Raw genomic sequence first — 21921 nt, forward strand, 5'->3', positions numbered from 1 at the left:
CAACTTAACACATTTATTTTTTGACCCTACTCCAAATTATTAGTTATCTAACAGCTGATGGGATCTTTTTAAAACTCAAGTCTGATTATGTGTCAAGTCTTCTGCTTAAAAGCCTGCCCTGTTCCATTTCGCTTAGAGTAAAATCCAAACTGTCTGCACCATCTGGGCCTACATGGTCTGGCTCCTTTCTGCCTGTGCATCACTGCCTGCTTTCTTACTGGGCTCCAGCCATGTGTACCTTCTTAGTTTTCCTCAAACAGGTCAACATGGCCTTGCCTCAGGGCCTTTGCACTTGTTCCCTCTGCCCAAAATAATCTGCTCCTGGATCACTGCATGGTCTACTTCTCATTGCTCAGGTCTCATTCCAAATGTAATCTCAACAAAAAGATTTTCTTGAATCCTCTGTTTTACATGCCCTGCTTTATCCTTACAATCCCTTACAAGTATTTACATTACCTGGTTATTTTCCTTAAGGATTTATCATTTTCAGAAAACATCTAACTTAGTTATTTCTCATTTCTCTTGTCTTTATTGTTACATTTAAAGTCTATGAGAGCAGAGAGTATGGCTGTTGAGTTTACTGCTGCACTCCTAGTGTCATCTCTTGTTCATAGTATGTGCTCAGTTTATATTTGTTGAATAAATACTATGGGGGTTAAGATTATGATTTAATGGAATAGAAAGATACATGACATTTTTACTTACTCAAAATCTTATATGTGTAATGTAAAGGTCAATGAGAAACGTGTTTAATAATGTCCATAGGAGATCGGGGAATGACAAACACATAGGTTAGCATGGGTGGAAAAGATCTTTTGGAAGAGAAATAAGATTCCAGTTGAAGGAGGGAGCGGGTGAACATCGAGACAAGTACCAGTACTTGTGAAAACAAGGTAAAAAGAGAACTCCTGGAGACTAACCAGATAGGAAATTTGCAGAAATAACAGAAACTTTATTGACCATAAAATAAAAATGAGGTAGCTGAAAGCATATCGCACAAGACTATTGTGAATCAAATTACTTAGGTACTGCAAACTCTACACCAGAATCAAACAAGGAGATGAGGAAATTTTCTATCTCCGAAATAGAGATAGGCTAGCATAGGCTTTTGCAGACAGTCCCCTAGTGCTTCTGCAAGTGGAAAGATGTGGATATTGGATAGCTTCCTTGGTTTCCCTTTGTATTCTCTCCCTCTCTTCCTTTTCCCAGTCATCCCATGTTTGCACGAGCAGTTTTCAACGTGCTCTTACTTTTGCAACGGACAGAATGCCTGATATCTGGTCCCTTTCTCTTTAATTTAGGTGTTTATCCTCTGAACTACAGTGGCTAAATGTTCCAAGCTACAATGAACGTTTTTCTTCTCAGAGCTTCTAAAGCAATTCCCTTGTTTCCACATGAGGTAACCACTCCCCTTTCTTCTGATGTCCAAACTGTGTTGTTCTTCACTGTATATTTACCAACGTCCCCTGTATGTATACAGCTCTTGCTGTTCTTGTGTCTGAAAACTCTTTCTCTTCTTTCCTCTGTCTATGCTACAATCCTATCTACCCATATCCAAACTTACCATCACTTTAGAAGCTCCAATGTTATTTTCTTCTTGAAATTGTTTCTAATTTTTACAGCCTATTTTCCTTAAACATAGCTTATAGACGCCAAGTGCTTGTGGATCACAAACCGTGCATAAGTGTAATGTCTGCAAATATGTTACTGCATTTGATCCTGGGTAACTAAGCATCATCATCCCCATTTTACAGATGTGAACATTGGAGCTGAGAGAGGTTAAATAACTTACTCAAGGTCAAAAGTTCTGTCAGAGATCTGACTTTAATTCAGGTCTGTGCTCGTAGTGACTGAACTCTAAGCCAAGTGAGCATTCTTTACTTTCTTCCCTAAACTCAGGTCCAATTATTCAGTCTGCATGCACCCAGTACTGCATAACAATGATATCCCATCTAATTGTCCAGTCCTCTGTTCTGACTGGGCTATGCCAATGCCGAATTCATCATTAAATTTTGAATATACTCGTGCTTGTATTTTTTGTATGATGTATATTATTCATCTTTATAATCTTTCCAATGCTTATAACAGTCCCCTGATCTGCCTATTATTTTTCTAAGGAAAAAAAGGGAATAATTAACTAAATAATATATATTTAAATTTTTAATAATTCAGCATTTAACTCTCCAAGGTTGACTATAGGGTTCTTGAGAGATGTTCATTCATTCATTCACTGATTCTTTATTTACCAAATATTCTTCACATAGGGAGCTCTCAGTATTTGCCTGGAAGCATGCAAGGTACTAGGAAACACGGAATAAAATAGATCTTGTCCTTGGCAGCCAGAGCTTACAACCTGTGTTCACACTCTTTGTTCCTCTCTGTATATGATGCTAGGCACCAACATACAGTGATTGATGGAGATTAATAAGTTCATACGATCTTACTGCAAGTTTGGACACAATAGAAGAAAGCACAACACACGAATATAGGGAATAATTACAAATGCAATAAAAACCTTTAAAAAAAAACTTATTAGACTAGCAGTCAGCTAATGCTAGAAGAAGTTTGTTAGACCACGGAATAAAAAATTGAATTATACACGCCTTACACATTTTATTATTAGTTTGAAACATAAAAAATGCAATACCAATCATTTGATGTAAGGCCAAGGTCTTTTCTTTATGCATGGATCATCTGATCAGTGTTTCCTATCATTTCTGCTGCATAAACAACCCTCATAATGGATTGTCTGTAATTTCCATTTTCAATGTTTATAACAAGGAATGAGAACTTAAAGATATTTGTGATATATATTTTTTTCTGAATCATTTACAGTTGTTTTTTCACATTAGATTTAACATTTTTTTTAGCAACTTTACATTCCTGGGTTTTTCCAAAACATTCAAATTAGTTTCCATAGAGACACTACTCTTTATTTTCACACAGACATATCCTCCGTTTATATTATATTTAATTAAATTATGTAATTATAACAACAAGTAAGTGACTTAAACAGGTTTGGGAACAAATGGCATAACAGATTCTTGGTAAACATTCATTTCGACTGGTGGGAACAAAAGTGCATGAGTCACTACAGTTTCTCACTAGATAAATTCAGTGTGTTACGAGTAGGGTGACCAACTACCTGGGATTTCCCCAGTACTGATGGTTTCCTGGGCTTCAGGACTTTCAGTGTTAAAACCAGGACAGTTTTAGGCAAACCACATTGGTTGCTCACTCCAGCTATGTGTGTCAGTGACTATGCTTTATAGATGAGAAGTAGATCACTGGTAAATCTGGCAAATTAATCAGGTGGAGTTTGATTAACAGAGTTTGTGCACAGACTCGTATATAATCTCAGGATCCCTTATCCAGCCATGTTCTTGTTTTATCCCAACATGTCTACTTGACAAGAGGTAGTCTATACACACCACTGGAATCACTGTAGTTTTCCCTGAGCTTTGGAGGCTAGGCCAAAATAACCCATACTCCCACAAAGTAGAGAAGATTGTAACTCATGCAACTCCAAAGTCGAATGAGTTTCTGCCCTGCTCCATGACCCACATCTCTAAAGGATGATTGCCAGTGGAGCCAACTCTCTCCTCCTGTGAACGTGCCACCCACCCCTGTAAGGGTGTCATCTGGCCAATGGCCTCCGTGAGAAAATCACACAATCTGACATCTATTCATATCCCAAAGTAGTTTTAAATACAAGAAGAAGGGAATTTCGGTAGTTTAGGCCACTTTGAGCTGCAGCAGACACAATCTAGTTTGCATAACATGTTTCTTCATCAACGAATCAAAGTGTTGTGAGGTCAAGTTTTGCCCATTCTCACCTTGTCATACACGGCTTCTGATTATCTGAACACAGGAGGTAGACTGTAATGGCTCTACACGTAATATCTGTGTGGTTCTCCCTTTCAATAGCAAGGCTGTGAATGTAAACTTTAGGAGAATACGAATATTGTTAGAGAGAAGTCTGTAACTCTCAAAAGTGAACTAAATATTCAGTGTTTACCCCCATGGTGGAACATCCTTCATACATATTTTCTAATGAACACAGGGAGGTAAATATTCTAGCTAGGCCAAAAACTAGGGAAAAGGGGAACATGCAGAATCTCTAAGCACATGCTCCTCTGAGTTATTTGAAAGAGGGAAAATTGCATTCATTATTCAGCTACTGAAAGCTGCTGACAAGTTTAAGACAATCCTACCAAGGGCTGTTTTGGGATTTAGAGAAATTAGATTTGGCAATGCCCTGCCCAGGACTGCTAACATCTTAATAATCATAATTCTACAAATCAAGCCTCAGTTTGAAGTTGTGAAAAATGGCATCTGTAGGATAATCCAAATAAATCAATTTCGTATCTTTCTTTTTCCCTGGAAGTTCCTCAGCTGGAGAGAATTACATCAGACTTCATGTTCCCAAAGCCTGCTTCCCAGGTGTTGTACTATAAGATAGAAGAGGGCAATATTTTTTGGTGTGTCTTATGATACAAAGTCCTTTTTTAATGGCTCTGTGTATGGCAAGTTTAGAGTCAGACAATGTCCTCTCATGTCTAATGTATTTGTTGTTATTCTCAGCACTCATATTATCAATAAACATCATACATAAGTCCAAGTGAGGAAAGACTACATTGGCATATTTCTGGAAGGCTGAAGGGCTCTGTCACAAGATCTGGTTGGTTGGTCATCTTTGCAGACATGAGCTGTGGGAAGAAAGCAGTAGGCAATGCAATTTTACAGGGAACATATGGGCAGAAATTTACAAGATCCTTGGGGAGGGACTTCTGTTACCCAGATGGTTGCCAAAATTCCTGATCCCTGCACTCTGGAAATGAGACTGGGAGAGTTAATCAGATCAGTATGAATGATGATGTGAGAACTTCAATGTGTGCCACCTCTCTGGTTCATAGCCCTCTAATGAATGCCTTCATTATGGTCTACCTCTTTCGGAAGCTCGTAAAGTCATGGAAATGTCATCCTAGAGCCACTAGTTAGTTCACTCATCTGTGAGTGGATCAAGAACACGCACAAATCTTTTTTTTTTTTTTTTTTTTTTGCGGTACGCTGGCCTCTCACTGTTGTGGTCTCTCCCGTTGCGGAGCACAGGCTCCGGACGCGCAGGCTCAGCAGCCATGGCTCACGGGCCCAGCCGCTCCGCGGCATGTGGGATCTTCCCAGACCGGGGCACGAACCCGTGTCCCCTGCATCGGCAGGTGGACTCTCAACCACTGCGTCATCAGGGAAGCCCCATGAACAGATCTTAATGAGCAATGTCCAATAGAAGAATAATTAAAACAATCTCTTCCTTCCAGTGCCTTGAACGATAAATTTGTTTTAAAGATTATGCTCCTAGTTGCTATCAAATAGTTAGGGGCAAGTAGAATTTTTTGGTCTATAAGTAAAAGTCTACAAAATCAGAACTAGTTTCACAATTCGGTAAAAAACTGTGAAAGGAACTGGTGAAAGAAAAAAATAATCTGAGTAATTAGAATTTATTATAAAATTTCCAGTAATCACCTTGTCTACATTATTTACCACTATGACCCCAGGATTTAGCATAATACTTGCTACATAGTAACAATTAATAATTTTTAAAGAAAAATTAAATTTTCCTGGACCTCAATTCATTATTTTTGGTAGAAGTCATAAAATTAGTATTTTTTTACTATCTTGTACATATTTTTCCTTTGCATTAACAAGACCAGAAACAGGAAATTACTGAAAGGTATGTTGAACTGAGAACCAGGAATCTTGGGTTACAGTCTCTGTTCTCCTACTTTGCTGTGTGACCTCAAGCAACTAACTGCGGTAGAGAGATCTTGGTTTGGCATTAAATAGATGCTATAAGACAACTCAATTCTTCCCTGCCATTTGCCGTTCTGAAGCTTAGTATCCTCATCTGTAAAATGGTAGTGCATAATACTTATGTCAAAGAATTGATGTCAGAATTAAATAATGGGAGGAGTTTTTTTCATTGAATTAGCATAGTTCTTGGCACGCAGTAGTATGAGGTAACTTGTACAGAAGACTCATTATATGCCAGGCACAGTTCTAAATATATTACAGGCATTAACTCATTTAATTCTCTTAACAACTCTATGACCTTGGTAATACTATTATCTCCATTTTATAGATGGATGGAATGAGGACCAGAAAGGTTAAGTAACTTTCCCAGAGTTACACAGCTAATAAGTCACAATGAGAGGATCTGAACCCAAGCAGTTAATTTCATAGTCTGCTCTTCTTCACTTCTCTATTCACCAATAATAGATGCACACTAAAAATACGGGTTTCTTTCAACTGTAATATTGTATCTGTGCTATCTTGTCCCTATAAGAGTTTTTAAAAATATTTGTGTTCTCTTGGTATCTGGAATATGGAGAAAGTTCCAGAAAGAAATAAGGTCCCATCCAATCAGCCTTGGTATTGGTATTTGAGTTTGATAGTCTCCAGCAAAAACTTCTCTCAGAGCTCTCTTCCTTCAGCTCTGAAGGAATCAGGTAGAGAATGTATGTGTAGCAGGTCGGAGTCTTATCTGCCATGGCTGATCCAGTCCCTGAGAGACTGGACACAAACATGCAGTGATTTTCAGCTCTGGCTTTCCTCTCTTGTCCTGGGATTCTTAGGACCATGCTGGAAGCTAAGCCCTACCCCACAGCTAAATTCAAGACTTTTCCTGAAACTGGGGCTAGATGCCAACTGAGTAGCTGCTTTAGCAATAGAGACACCTGTCTCCTAGAAAATTAAACGAGATCACCAACTCATTTGCATAAACTAGCAGATGGGGAAGAGTTGCATTTGTTATCAATTTTGGCTGGATTTCAACCAATTATATGGACTTAAAATGTTTGGTCTTTCATTGCCAAACTTGTGAGCTATCCACTCCCCTAATGTGTTTCTCATAACCATGTTTTTTAAGATTCAAAATAGTAATGGCATCCACTTTACATTTTCCCCCTAACTGGCTAATACATTAGTTGAGACACTCATACTTCTAACCCTTTCTCATAAACCTTTATAATAGTAATTCCACCATTGATTTCCAAAAATTGAGACTGTGACTCCCTTTTTACCACTTATTTTTTAAACAAATCTTAGCTTAAGACATAATATATCCATATAGTATATTTTTACATTAATGCTATGTTAATTTAATATTGTTAATACTTAATAATAATAATTTAATATTGTTACTATTAAACAATGGTGTTCACCAGTTTAAACCTAGTGCCAAGCACAATGCCTAGAACATAATAGATATTCAAGAGAGATTTGCTGAATGACTGAGTGAATGAATAAAAGAATGAATACTTGAACCACCAGCATCTGAATATCAGCTTTCATGGCTTTGATAGGAGGCAATGGGAATTTCAGGAACCTCAACTGGGTCTGTGTAGGGAACAGAATTGGTTATCCACCCCAAATCAATATCTACAAAGTGTACACCAACGTGAGCTCCTCCAGGGTGGGCAGGGGTAGTGTCTCTTTCATCTTTCCAACACAGGTTGTTAAGTAGGGCCACATACATGGCAGAATCTCAATAAATGCTTTTAAATGACCACAAAAGAAGTGTAAGATTTAACCCTTCCCCTCCTGGGAAGGCATAATCTATATTTCAGTGGCAGAAGGGCTATCTCCAACATCCTGTGGGTTGCTTCCCGCTACTCCTACAGCTCAAAATGAATATCAATCTAATATTTACTGAAGTTATTTTGACATTTTTAATAATCCAAGACTGCTGCTAGCTCAATTCCTTTTCAAAATGGGAAGATACTCAGAGTATAATTCTCCTTATAACTTTATTCAAGAAAGGGATTTGGAAAAAAGGAATCACAACTCCTCCGTCATGTGTTACTATGCAGGAGATAAAGCAATTCATCTTTTGTCATTAAGTTGTGACATCTGCCTGCATGCGGCCTGAGATCCAATGAGTTTGGCTTTCTCTAATTCCCTGGGTCATTAGCTACATAATCATAATTATTTTCATCTGTGCAGATTGTTTTTTTTCATCCATTATTCTCCTCCCCTTCTTCATCACATTTCCACATTGACGGAAACCATGAGAGTGCCATCTGGTACAACCTGTGCATGGGGCCAGTCAAATGAAAGGCAGCCACTGAAGGATGCCCATATTTCATCAGATGCATTTGTATGCTGCCTTTGCTCTCATACCATTTCCTGTCCCTCCAGATTTCAAGGGCTCCCCAGAGATGACAGAATACAGACCTCCTGCCCCCAATTCCAGTGGCATCTGAAGAGATGTCTCTATTGAGGGTGATACAATTGACACCAACTTATGAATAACTATATTTGCAGAGAATTAACATTTCCTGCATGTCTACCAACTGACGTAGGCAATTATAGAGGCAGCTGCCAAATGAGTATTAACATAACTGGAAAAGCTTCCCTGTGTATGAGTCAGACTATGCAGGCAGTGTGTAGCATCCTCAATAGACTGTGTAGACTTTTATTTCCAAGAGCAATTATTTTATGTGCAGACAATGCCCCATCTTGAAGCAACTGCCTGGAATCCTCCTCAGTAGAAATTACGTTGCAACTTGTGGGAAGCAAATGTATTAGAAAGATTGTGCCTCTGCTTTTTTAAGCCCATGAATAAACCTGTAGGCAAACTATTTGATCTCTATAAATACCAGTGAAATTGGTGCATTAATTCTTTTTGGTATTCTCAGCAGCTTTATTTAGTGTCATGAGGAAGAACTGGCATTGAAAGGGAAGCCAGGAGACCTGGGTCCTAGTTTAAACTTTGCATTATACAACCTGAGTATTTGACATCTGTATTTTGAGTTACTCTCTCTGGGGCTCAGTTTCATTTTCTATAAAACGTTCCTCAAAGTGTAACCCATAGATCCTTGCCTCAGAATCATCTGGGTTGATAAGTTAAAAGGTATATTCTTGAGTGACTTCTGCTTCCAGGAATATGGAGTAGAAATGCTTTTCCCTATCCCTTCCACTAAACATAAGTAAAAACCATGGACAATATACATAAAGCAAACATAAGAAAGGTGGAGAGAAGAATGCAGATTGACTAGGGATTTCAAGACCCAAGAAGTCCAATAAAAAAAAAAAAAAAAGACCCAAGGAGTGACATGGCAGTGAGTTTCTTGGGTTTTCTCACACACCCCACCTGGAGCTGAAGAAGCTGGCAAACTGGGAATGCCAATGAATGTAGACCAAAAAAAAAAAAAAAAAAAAGGCCCAATCAAAGCTTATTTGTGCTAGCCAAAGTTTGAGAAAAGAAGAAGCCTAGCAAGATAAAAAACTTTGTACAATCACCTCTGTACTCCAGCCAAACATCACCAAAAGAACTGTGGCCCCCATCCCTAACAGCAAAGGCCTCACAAGGCTGTAATGAGGAACGGCAACCCTCCTGTTGGGTAGTGTCAAAAAGCCCAACTCCAGAGCTGGGACTTTCATCCCCACAGTCAAATAATAGGGCTCCAGACTCCACAGTTTCAGTGCAGACTACATGGGAAACCAGATCTTTCACTCCAACCCAGCAGTAATGAGGAGCTCTACTTCTACGGTATCAACAGAACCAGAGTGGGGCACTTGGACTTCTACTCGGCAGTAAGGAGATAACATCCTTTTCTTCCCAGACATGTCAGAGGGATGTCACAGCAAGTCCACTAAAACACAAGGCTTAAATAAGATCCAGAGACTTATACTATGAAAATGTGCAGGTTTCTATTAAAAAAAAATCATTCATCATGCCAAGAACCAGGAAGATCTCAAACAAAATGAAAAAAAAAAAAATAGAAAACCAACAGATGCCAATACCAAGATGAACTGTTAGAATTATCAAAGATTTTTAAAGCTGCCATGATAAAAATGCTTCGGTGAACTATCAAAAACATGCATGAAACAAATGAAAATTAGAAAGCCTAAGCAAAGAAATGAAAGTTATAAAGAAGAACCCAATCGAAATTTTAGAATTGAAGAAAACAATAACTGAAATAAAATGTTCAGTGGATTGGCTCAGTTATAGAAAGGAGGGGATAGAGGATAAAATCAGTGAACTGAATGATGGAAAAACAGATATTAACCAGTTTGAACAACAGGGAAAAAAAGACAATAAAAATGAACAGCCTCCTAGACCTGTTGGACTATAACTAAACATTGAACATTTATTCCATCCAAGTACCAGAAAGAGATGAAAAGGAAAGCAAAATTGAAAAAAGCACTCACAGAAATAATGGCTGAAGACTTTCCAAATCTGGCAAAAGACATAATCCTACAGATTCAAAAAGCTAATTGGATGCTGAATAGGATGAGCCAATAGAAATCCATGCCAAGATATAATATAAACTTCTGAAAACTGAAGACAAAGAAAAAAATTTTGAATGCGGCCAGGGGGAAAATGGCACAATTACTTACAGAACAAAACAACTGGAATGACAGTTTCTTATCAGATGTTATGGATGCCAGAAAAAATGACAAAATATTTTTCTGGTTCTTAAAGAAAAGCAATGTCAACCCAAATTCCTTTAACCGGTTAAAATATCCTTTAGGAAGGAAGGGGAAATCAGGACATATTTAGATGAAGGAAAACTAAGAAAATTTGCCACCATCAGACCTACCCTAAAAGAATGGCTAAAGGGAGAGGGGAGCTTCAAGATGGTGGAAGAGTAAGACATGGAGATCACCTTCCGCTCCACAAAGACAAAAGAATAGGGATGAGACCTGCACCAGTGGGAGGGAACTGTGAAGGAGGAAAGGTTTCCAAACACTAGGAAGCCCCTTCGCAGTCGGAAACTGTAGGGGGCGGAGGAGAGAGCAGCAACAGGGGTTCGGAGGGCAAAGCAGAGAGATTGCCGCACAGAGAATCCCTGCCGACCATCACTCACCAGCCCGAGACGCTTGTCTGCTCCCCAGCCGGAGCGGGCAGGGACTGGGAGCTGAGGCTCAGGCTTTGGAGGTCGGATCCCAGGGAGAGGACTGGGGTTGGCTGCGTGAACACAGCCTGAAGGGGTTAGTGCGCCACAGCAAGCCGGGAGGGAGTCCGGGAAAAAGTCTGGAGCTGCCTAAGAGGCAAGAGACATTTTCTTACCTCTTTGTTTCGGGGTGCGTGAGGAGAGAGGATTCAGAGTGCCGCTTAAAGGAGCTCCAGAGACGGGCGTGAGCCGTGGCTATCAGCGCGGACAACAGAGACTGGCATTAGACGCTAAGGCTGCTGCAGCCACCAAGAAGCCTGTGGGCGAGTACAGGTCACTGTCCACACCTCCCCTCCCGGAGCCTGTGCAGCCCGCCACAGCCAGGGTCCCGTGATCCAGGGACAACTTCCCTGGAAGAACGCATGGTGCACCTCAGGCTGGTGCAACGTCACACTGGCCTCTGCCGCCGCAGGCTCGCCCCACACTCCGTACCCCTCCCTCCCACCAGCCTGAGTGAGCCAGGGCCCCCGAATCAGCTGCTCCTTTAACCCTGTCCTGTCTGGGTGGGGAACACATGCCCTCAGGTGACCTACACGCAGAGGCGGAGCCAAATCCAAAGCTGAACTCCAGGAGCTGTGCGAACAAAGAAGAGAAAGGGAAATCGCTCCCAGCATCCTCAGGAGCAGTGGATTAAATCTCCACAATCAACTTAATGTACCCTGCATCTCTGGAACACCTGAATAGACAATGAATCATCCCAAATTGAGGACGTGGACTTTGGTAGCAATGATATATTTTTTTTCACGTTTTCTTTTTTTGTGAACGTGTATGTGTCTGCTTCTGTGTGTGATTTTGTCTGTATAGCTTTGCTTTTACCATTTGTCCTAGCATTCAGCCTGTCCATCTTTTTTTTTGTTAGTATAGTTTTTAGCGATTGTTATCATTGGTGGAATTGTTTTTTGCTTTGGTTGCTCTCTTCCTTCTTTCTTTTTTTTTAATTACTTTTAAAATTTTTTAATAATTATTTTTTATTTTAATAACTTTATTTTATTTCAATTTATTTATTTTTTCTTTCTTTCTTTCTTTTTTTCTCCCTTTTATTCTGACCTGTGTGAATGACAGGGTTTTTGTGCTCTGGCCGTGCGTCAGGCCTGTGCCTCTGAGTTGGGAGACCCAAGTTCAGGAAATTGGTCCACCAGAGACCTCCCAGCTTCACATAATACCAACTGGCAAAAATCTCCCAGAAATTTCCATCTCAACGCCAAAACCCAGCTCCACTCAACGACCAGCAAGCTACAATGCTGGATACCCTATGCCAAGCAACAAGCAAGACAGGAACACAACCCCACCCATTAGCAGAGAAGCTACCTAAAATCATAATAAGGTCACAGACACCCCAAAACACACCACCAGACATGGACCTGCCCACCAGAAAGACATGAGCCAGCCTCATCCACCAGAACACAGGCACTAGTCCCCTCCACCAGGAAGCCTACACAACCCACTGAACCAAACTTAGCCACTGGGGGCAGACACCAAAAACGACGGGAACTATGAACCTGCAGCCTGTGAAAAGGAGACCCCCAAACACAGTAACTTAAGCAAAATGGGAAGACAGAGAAACACACAGCAGATGAAGGAGCAAGTTAAAAACCCACCACACCTAACAAATGAAGAGTAAATAGGCAGTGTACCTGAAAAAGAATTCAGAATAATGATAGTAAAGGTGATGCAAAATCTTGGAAATAGAATGGAGAAAACACAACAAACGTTTAACAAGGACCTAGAAGAACTAAAGAGCAAACAAACAATGATGAACAACACAATAAATGGAATTAAAAATTCTCTAGAAGGAATCAATAGCAGAATAACTGACGCAGAAGAACGGGTAAGTGACCTGGAAGATAAAATAGTGGAAATAACTACTGCAGAGCAGAATAAAGAAAAAAGAATGAAAACAACTGAGGACCATCTCAGAGATCTCTGGGACAACATTAAACACACAAACATTCGAATTATAGGGGTCCCAGAAGAAGAAGAGAAAAAGAAAGGCACTGAGAAAATATTTGAAGAGATTATAGTTGAAAATTTCCCTAATATGGGAAAGGAAATAGTTAAACAACTCCAGGAAGCACAGAGATTCCCACAGAGGATAAATCCAAGGAGAAACACACCAAGACACATATTAATTGAACTCTCAAAAATTAAATACAAAGAAAAAATATTAAAAGCAGCAAGGGAAAGACAACAAATAATATACAAGGGAATCCTCATAAGGTTAACAGCTGATTTTTCAGCAGAAACTCTGCAAGCCAGAGGGAGCGGAAGGACATATTTAAAGTGACGAAAGGGAAAAACCTACAACCAAGATTACTCTACCCAGCAAGGATCTCATTCAGATTTGACGGAGAAATTAAAACCTTTAGAGACAAGCAAAAGGTAAGAGAATTCAGCAGCACAAAAGCAACTTTACAACAAATGCTAAAGGAACTTCTCTAGGCAGGAAACACAAGAGAAGGAAAAGACCTACAATAACAAAACAATTAAGAAAATGGTAATAGGAACACACATGTCAACAACTACCTTAAATGTAAATGGATTAAATGCTCTAACCAAAAGGCACAGACTGGCTGAGTGGATATGAAAACAAGACGCATATATATGAAGTCTACAAGAGACCCACTTCAGACCTAGGGACACATACAGACTGAAAGTGAGGGGATGGAAAAAGATATTCCATGCAAACGGAAATCAAAAGAAAGCTGGAGTAGCAATTCTCATACCAGACAAAATACACTTTAAAATAAAGACTAGTATGAGAGACAAAGAAGGACACTACATAATGATCAAGGGATCAATCCAAGAATGAGTTATAGCAATTGTAAATATTTATGCACTCAACATAGGAGCACTTCAATACATAAGGCAAGTACTAACAGCCATAAAAGGGGAAATTGACAGTAACACAATCATAGTAGGGGACTTTAACACCCCACTTTCACCAATGGACAGGTCATACAAAATGGAAATAAATAAGGAAACACAAGCTTTAAATGATACGTTAAACAAGATGGACTTAATTCATATTTATAGGACATTCCATCCAAAAACAACAGAATACACTTTCTTCTCAAGTGCTCATGGAACATTCTCCAGGATAGATCATATCTTGGGTCACAAATCAAGCCTTGGTAAATTTCAGAAAATTGAAGTCATATCAAGTATATTTTCTGACCACAATGCTATGAGAGTAGATATCAGTTACAGGAAACAATCTGTAAAAACAATACAAACACATGGAGGCTAAACAACACACTACTAAATAACCAACAGATCACTGAAGAAATCAAAAAATACCTAGACACAAATGACAATGAAAACATGACGACCCAAAACCGATGGGATGCAGCAAAAGCAGTTCTAAGAGGGAAGTTTATAGCAATAAAATACTACCTTAAGAAACAAGAAACATCACAAATAAACAGCCTAACCTCACACCTAAAGCAATTAGAGAGATAAGAACAAGAAAACCCCAAAGTTAGCAGAAGGAAAGAAATCATAAAGATCAGATCAGAAATAAATGAAAAAGAAATGAAGGAAACGATAGCAAAGATCAAGAAAACTAAAAGCTGGTTCTTTGAGAAGATAAACAAAATTGATAAACCATTAGCCAGACTCATCAAGAAAAAAAGGGAGAAGACTCAAATCAATAGAATTAAAAATGAAAAAGGAGAAGTAACAACTGACATTGCAAAAATACAGAGGAGTATGAGTGATTACTACAAGCAACTATATGCCAATAAAATGGACAACCTGGAAGAAATGGACAAATTCTTAGAAAAGCACAACCTTCCAAGACAGAACCAGGAAGAAATAGAAAATATGAACAGACCAATCACAAGCACTGAAATTGAAACTGTGATTAAAAATCTTCCAACAAACAAAAGCCCAGGACCGGATGCCTTCACAGGTGAATTTTATCAAACATTTAGAGAAGAGCTAACACCTATCCTTCTCAAACTCTTCCAAAATACAGCAGAGGGAGTAACACTCCCAAACTCATTCTACGAGGCCACCATCACCCTGATACCAAAACCAGACACAGATGTCACAAAGAAAGAAAACTACAGGCCAATATCACTGATGAACATACATGCAAAAATCCTCAACAAAATACTAGCAAACAAAATCGAACAGCATATTAAAAGGATCATACACCATGATCAAGTGGGGTTTATTCCAGGAATGCAAGGATTCTTCAATATACGCAAATCAATCGATGTGATACACCATATTAACAAACTGAAGGAGAAAAATCATTTGATCACCTCAATAGATGCAGAAAATGCTTCTGACAAAATTCAACAACAGTTTATGATAAAAACCCTCCAGAAAGTAGGCATAGAGGGACCTTACCTCAACTTAATAAAGGCCATATATGACAAACCCACAGCCAACATCGTTCTCAATGGTGAAAAACTGAAAGCATTTCCACTAAGATCAGGAAGAAGACAAGGTTGCCCACACTCACCACTGTTATTCAACTTACTTTTGGAAGTTTTAGCCATAGCAGTCAGAGAAGAAAAAGAAATAAAAGGAATCCAAATTGGAAAAGAAGAAGTAAGACTGTCATTGTTTGCAGATGACATGATACTATACATAGAGAACCCTAAAGATGCTACCAGTAAACTACTAGCACTAATCAATGAATTTGGTAAAGTAGCAGGATACCAAATTAATGCACAGAAACCTCTTGCATCCCTATACACTAATGATGAAAAATCTGAAAGAGAAATTAAGGAAGCACTCCCATTTACCACTGCAGCAAAAGGAATAAAACACCTAGGAATAAACCTACCTAGGGAAACAAAAGACCTGTATGCAGGAAACTATAAGACACTGATGAAAGAAATTAAAGATGATACCAACAGTTGGAGAGATATACCATGTTCTTGGATTGGAAGAATCAACATTGTGAAAATGACTCTACTACCCAAAGCAATCTACAGATTCAATGCAATCCCTGTCAAACTACCACTGGCATTTTTCATAGAACTAGAACAAAAATTTTCACAATTTGTATGGAAACACAAAAGACCCCGAATAGCCAAAGCAACCTTGAGAAAGAAAAACGGAGCTGGAGGAATCAGGCTCCCTGACATCAGACCATACTACAAAGCTACAGCAGTCAAGAAAATATGGTACTGGAACAAAAACAGAAACATAGATAGAAAGCCCAGAGATAAACCCACGCACCTATGGTCACCTTATCTTTGATAAAGGAGGCAAGAATATACAATGGAGATAAGACAGCCTCTTCAATAAGTGGTGCTGGGAAAAGTGGACAGCTACATGTAAAAGAATGAAATTAGAACACTCCCTAACACCATACACAAAAATAAACTCAAAATGGATTAAAGACCTAAATATAAGGCTGAACACTATAAAACTCCTGGGGGAAAACATAGGAAGAACACTCTTTGACATAAATCACAGCAAGATCTTTTTTGATCCACCTCGTAGAGTAATGGAAATAAAAACAAAAATAAACAAATGGGACCAAATGAAACTTCAAAGCTTTTGCACAGCAAAGGAAACCATAAACAAGATGAAAAGACAACCCTCAGAATGGGAGAAAATAGTTGCAAATGAAGGAACTGACAAAGGATTAATCTCCAAAATTTGCAAGCAGCTCATGCAGCTCAATATCAAAAAAACAAACAACCCAATCCAAAAATGGGCAGAAGACCTAAATAGACATTTCTCCAAAGAAGATATACAGATTGTCAACAAACACATGGAAGAATGCTCAACATCACTAATTATTAGAGAAATGCAAATCAAAACTACAATGAGGTTTCACCTCACACCAGTTAGAATGGGCATCATCAGAAAATCTACAAACAACAAATGCTGGAGAGGGTGTGGAGAAAAGGGAACCCTCTTGCACTGCTGGTGGGAATGTACACTGATACAGCCACTATGGAGAACAGTATGGAGGTTCCTTAAAAAACTAAAAATACAATTACCATATGATTCAGCAATCCCACTACTGGGCATAGACCCAGAGAAAACCGTAATTCAAAACGACATATGCACCCCAATGTTCATTGCAGCACTATTTACAATAGCCAGGTCATGGAAGCAACCTAAATGCCCATTGACAGACAAATGGATAAAGAAGTTGTGGTACATACATACAATGGAATATTACTCAGCCATAAAAAGGAACGAAACTGGGTCATTTGTTGAGATGTGGATGGATCTAGAGACTGTCATCCAGAGTGAAGTAAGTCAGAAAGAGAAAAACAAATATCGTATATTAATGCATGTATGTGGAACCTAGAAAAATGGTATAGATGAACCAATTTGCAGGCAGAAGTTGAGACACAGATGTAGAGAACAAACGTATGGACACCAAGCGGGGCAAGCCACGGGGGTGGTGGTGTGCTGAATTGGGTGATTGTGATTGACATGTATACACTGATGTGTATAAAATTGATGACTCATAAGAACCTACAGTATAAAAAAGTAAATAAAATAAAATTCAAAAATTAAAACAAAGAAACAAAAAAACTGAAAAAATAAATAAATAAAAGAACTACCATATGACCCAGCAATCCCCTAGTGGGCACATACTGAGAAAACCATAATTCAAAAAGATTCATGTACCACAATATTTATTGCAGCTCTATTTACAACAGCCAGGACATGGAAGCAACCTAAGTGTCCATCAACAGACGAATGCATAAAGAAGATGCGGCACATATATACAATGGAATATTACTCAGCCATAAAAAGACACGAAATTGAGTTATTTGTAGTGAGGTGGATGGACCTAGAGTCTGTCATACAGAGTGAAGTAAGTCAGAAAGAGAAAATCAAATACTGTATGCTAACACATATATATGGAACCTAAAAAAAAAAATGGTCATGAAAAACCTAGGGGCAAGACGGGAATAAACACACAGACCTACTAGAGAATGGATTTGAGGACAGGCAGAGGAGGAAGGGTAAGCTGGGACAAAGTGAGAGAGTGGCATGGATATATATACACTACCAAACATAAAATAGATAGCTAGTGGGAAGCAGCCACACAGCACAAGGATATCAGCTTGGTCCTTTGTGACCACCTAGAGGGGTGGGATAGGGAGAGTGGGAGGGAGGGAGACACAGAGGGAAGAGATATGGGGATATATGTATATGTACAGCTGATTTACTTTGTTATAAAGCAGAAACTAACACACCATTGTAAAGCAATTATACTCCAATAAAGATGTTAAAAAAAAAGAATGGCTAAAGGGAGTTCTCTAAAAAGAAAGGAAATAAAGAAAGAATGAAACTTGTACATCAGGAAGGAAGGAAAAACATGGTCAGTAAAAATATGGATAAATACATTAGAGTTTTGTTCTCCTCTTGGGTTTTCTAAAGTACATTTGTTGGTTGAAAGAAAAATTATGACTGCTGATTTGGTTCTAAATATATGTAGAGGAAGTATTTAGACAAGTATATCATAAATGGGGGAGAGAACATTGACATAAAGAGATCTATAAGAGGTGGGCTTTGTACCAGAAAAGCAATAGTTTTCCTGACCACCCCCATGCCCCTAGCAGATTTCTCATGGTATCTCACGGGTAAGAATTCTACCACCCTGGCCATAGAGGCAAAGGAATCTGGAAAGTAAGTGCTTTTAGCTGGGCACACAGATTTTATTAGAAAAGCAAAAGGGAAGAATAAGTATTTCATGGGCCACAAGCAGTGTCTGATAGTAACTCTGAGAGTCAATGAAAAGAATTATATACGACGCTATTTTTAAAATGCTTAACACAGGGCTTAGCCCATATTAACTGTTTTAATAAATGTTTCTTTCCCTTTTTCATGGAAGCACACAAAAGTAGCACAATATAATATTTCAGATACCTAGAGTTGTTATATAGTAGTAGATCTAGTTTTTCATTGCCAAGAATCATTTCTGATCTTTTCACAAAGACATCAACAGCTTTGATGTACTTTCTATCTTACTGGCTGAACATGTGAAATAAAAGTTGACAGTTCAACAGTAAACAGTGGGTAATGATGTAGAACCATGGGTTCAGTAAGTTTAGAAAACATACAGCAAATGGCCAATATCAATCAATATATATATATATATATACTGGACCTAGGAAAAGGCAGTGGTAATGCAGCAGTGAATAACCCCTGATTTTTCAATTAGAAGAAAAATAAAGAGGCTTCCCTCCAATAAAGTAAAACATACCCACCCGTACTCCTCCCCTAGGTATACACTGTGATTTCCTGTATCTACACTCCTCTCCCAAACCATACTGAAATATCTTACTTCAGGGAATGAAGGAAAATCATAACTGTTGTAAGCCTAATTCTGGAGCATGGAACCTAGGGCATTCTGTAGGTTTCTGTGTCTGTTCCCTGTCCTTCCCACATCACTTCCTAAAGGAATTCCTTCTTATAAAAATTGTGGCCAAGCCTACATTCCAGGTATTCTGAATTACTGCAGGAATACCCCGTTGAAACTGTAGGGCCTCTACACTATATGGGTATTGGCTTGGAATATGCAAAACATTATTTACTTTTATGTTTTGGGTGAGGTATCAAGTTGAAATTCAACGAATCCTATAATGTCAGACACTGTTGGATGTTCGCCCAGTACACACCCTTTAATTTTTTTCTCTTGACATAACTACAGCATTGTTCAGTTAGCCACATACTCAGTTTGGAGCCTGGTTAATTTCAAGGTGATTCTCTGTCCCTCACCAGTTACTGGTTCAGAAACAGGTGTAGGACTCAACTTAGGCCAATGAGGCTTCAGAACGTTTCTGTGAAAATCCTCTTGCTGCTAAGAAAGAGAATCTCCCTTTGTCTTCTTGACATTGCCTTTCTGGGGACGGGGGCTCCCTGAAACCGCTTCAATCATCTTTTAATGAGTCAGGAGATCTAACCAACACACGAAGATGGGGGAAAAAAAAGTCTTTGATGGCAATGTTGAGTCATTCATGCCTGCAAACCTGAAGTCTGTCTTACCTTCAACTTCCAACTATACGAAAACATAACTTTTCTTATTTTTAATTCCTCTTTGAATTATCATTGTAATCTGAAGATTCTTAATTGATAAGTCTAGAAAAACCAAAATGGTAAAAATTAAGTATTCAGGGAAAAAATAATTTTGGGTAACTGGAAATCAACCAGAAAATCAAACCAACTAAATAATTAATTTTCACTCTGGTTCTAATAATTAGTTCCAAATTGTATTAGCTTCCTCATACTGGGAGGCACAGCGGAGTTAATATGGTTTACTCTCAATTTATGTATTATATATTTATTTATTTATTTACCCAGATATTGCAGGGCCTTAGAGTATCTTTTATAAATGTGGAAATAGGTGATCCTGGTGACACTTAAGCCACCAGGGACTATATAATGTACTGTGGCTTTAACAATACCTAGGTGAACCTTTTCCTTCTAAATTATTTCCTTATATCTTTGATTTTTATCATCATATATTTCCTGTTCCTTAAAGCTTAAAATCCAAGGATTTCAGCTTAGTGAGAATTGTGTTGGCTGCACCTAGTTCACTCATACATTCTCAGCAGCAAAGGAGCATAGCAAATGCTAAAAGCAAAAGCACCTATATATTTTTGCTAAGGAAGCTATTGATTAAAGGCCATTAATCTCATCACATACACAGAAACCAAGAGAAGGAGAGAGAGAAAAAAATGAAAAAATGTTTGGTATATGTACATCTGGCAGATCAAAGAGAAGAGTAGATTATTTAGCATGGCACAAGTGGAAATTAAGGTAAATTTTGACTAGAAATGAAGAAAATGCTTCCTGGCGGTAAAGTAACTGGATTATAAAATCACATCCCAAGAGAGACAGAAGGCACTTTATCTTGGATCATTTGCAAAGGTGTAAACACACAGTGAAAATATTTTTAAAAGTCCCCATTATGGAAAAAATTTCTTTCGTGGAGTTGTTTTAATGTGGCTCAGTGATTCTGTCCTTTCTTTCTCTTTGAAATAAACTGGTGAAAACAGCAAAAGAAAAACAGTCTTAGTAAAGATATTAAGCAATACGTATGTGCTGTGTAATTCTAGTGAACGTGCACATTTTCAAAATTTTTAAATCATTAACAGTGAGCCATGGGATGAGAAATTTCTAGGGGCTGGAAAGAAGCACAAAAGTCATTCAGCCCCTCACTGGACAGATAGTAGCTATCATTTACTTAGCACCTACTCTATGCCAGACACTATACATTCTTTTTAAATCAGTGCCACCCATTCCTGTAAAGCAGGCCTTATTATCTTCCTCCAAAGAAAAGAAAATTGGACTCAGAGAGTTGAAATATCCACCCGCAATCACACAGCTGTTGAGTCAGGATGTTAATCCAGTTGGTCTGGCTTACAGTTGGGAAGAAGCACAAAGCTTTCCTTCCACTAAAGCACATTTCTCAGGAGGCAAAGATCCTGAGGCCCAGCGGGTGAAGCCTCTGGGGCCAAGCCTTGCAGCTGGTTGATGACAGGCAGTCACCCTCCTCAAGTCTCCACCTCCTCCTTATTCCAGTGCTCTTCATTTGCACGTCACCTGAACGAACCACCTTGGTTAACAACTAGGTTCTAAGGGCTGGGGAATTAGGGGCAGGCCAAACCTGTGTCTGCTTCTCTGGTAAGTGACAATTAAATTGCTTTTCAAAAAATGCGCCTCCTTGTGAGTACCTTCTCTATACGTCTTATTTTCCTCCTTCCTGTAATGTCCTTTTATGATAGTTAAAGCCTTAGAAATATAAAACCTTAGAAATTGTTGGTAAGGTTCTGTTCTTCCCAGCTAGTCATTTGGAAAAGGACAACATGTCACTTCTCCTGACAAAGTGCGATCCATTTGATTTCCTTAATCTGGCTTCTTATATTCCTCTACCCACCTCATATACATAGCCCCCCCATAATCCCTTTTCCTACCTGCAAATTCCTCATATTCCTACCATTGGCATGCACTCTGCCTTCTCCCACGT

Source organism: Phocoena phocoena, chromosome 10 (genome assembly GCF_963924675.1).
Source record: "Phocoena phocoena chromosome 10, mPhoPho1.1, whole genome shotgun sequence".
NCBI classification, from domain to species: Eukaryota; Metazoa; Chordata; class Mammalia; order Artiodactyla; family Phocoenidae; genus Phocoena; species Phocoena phocoena.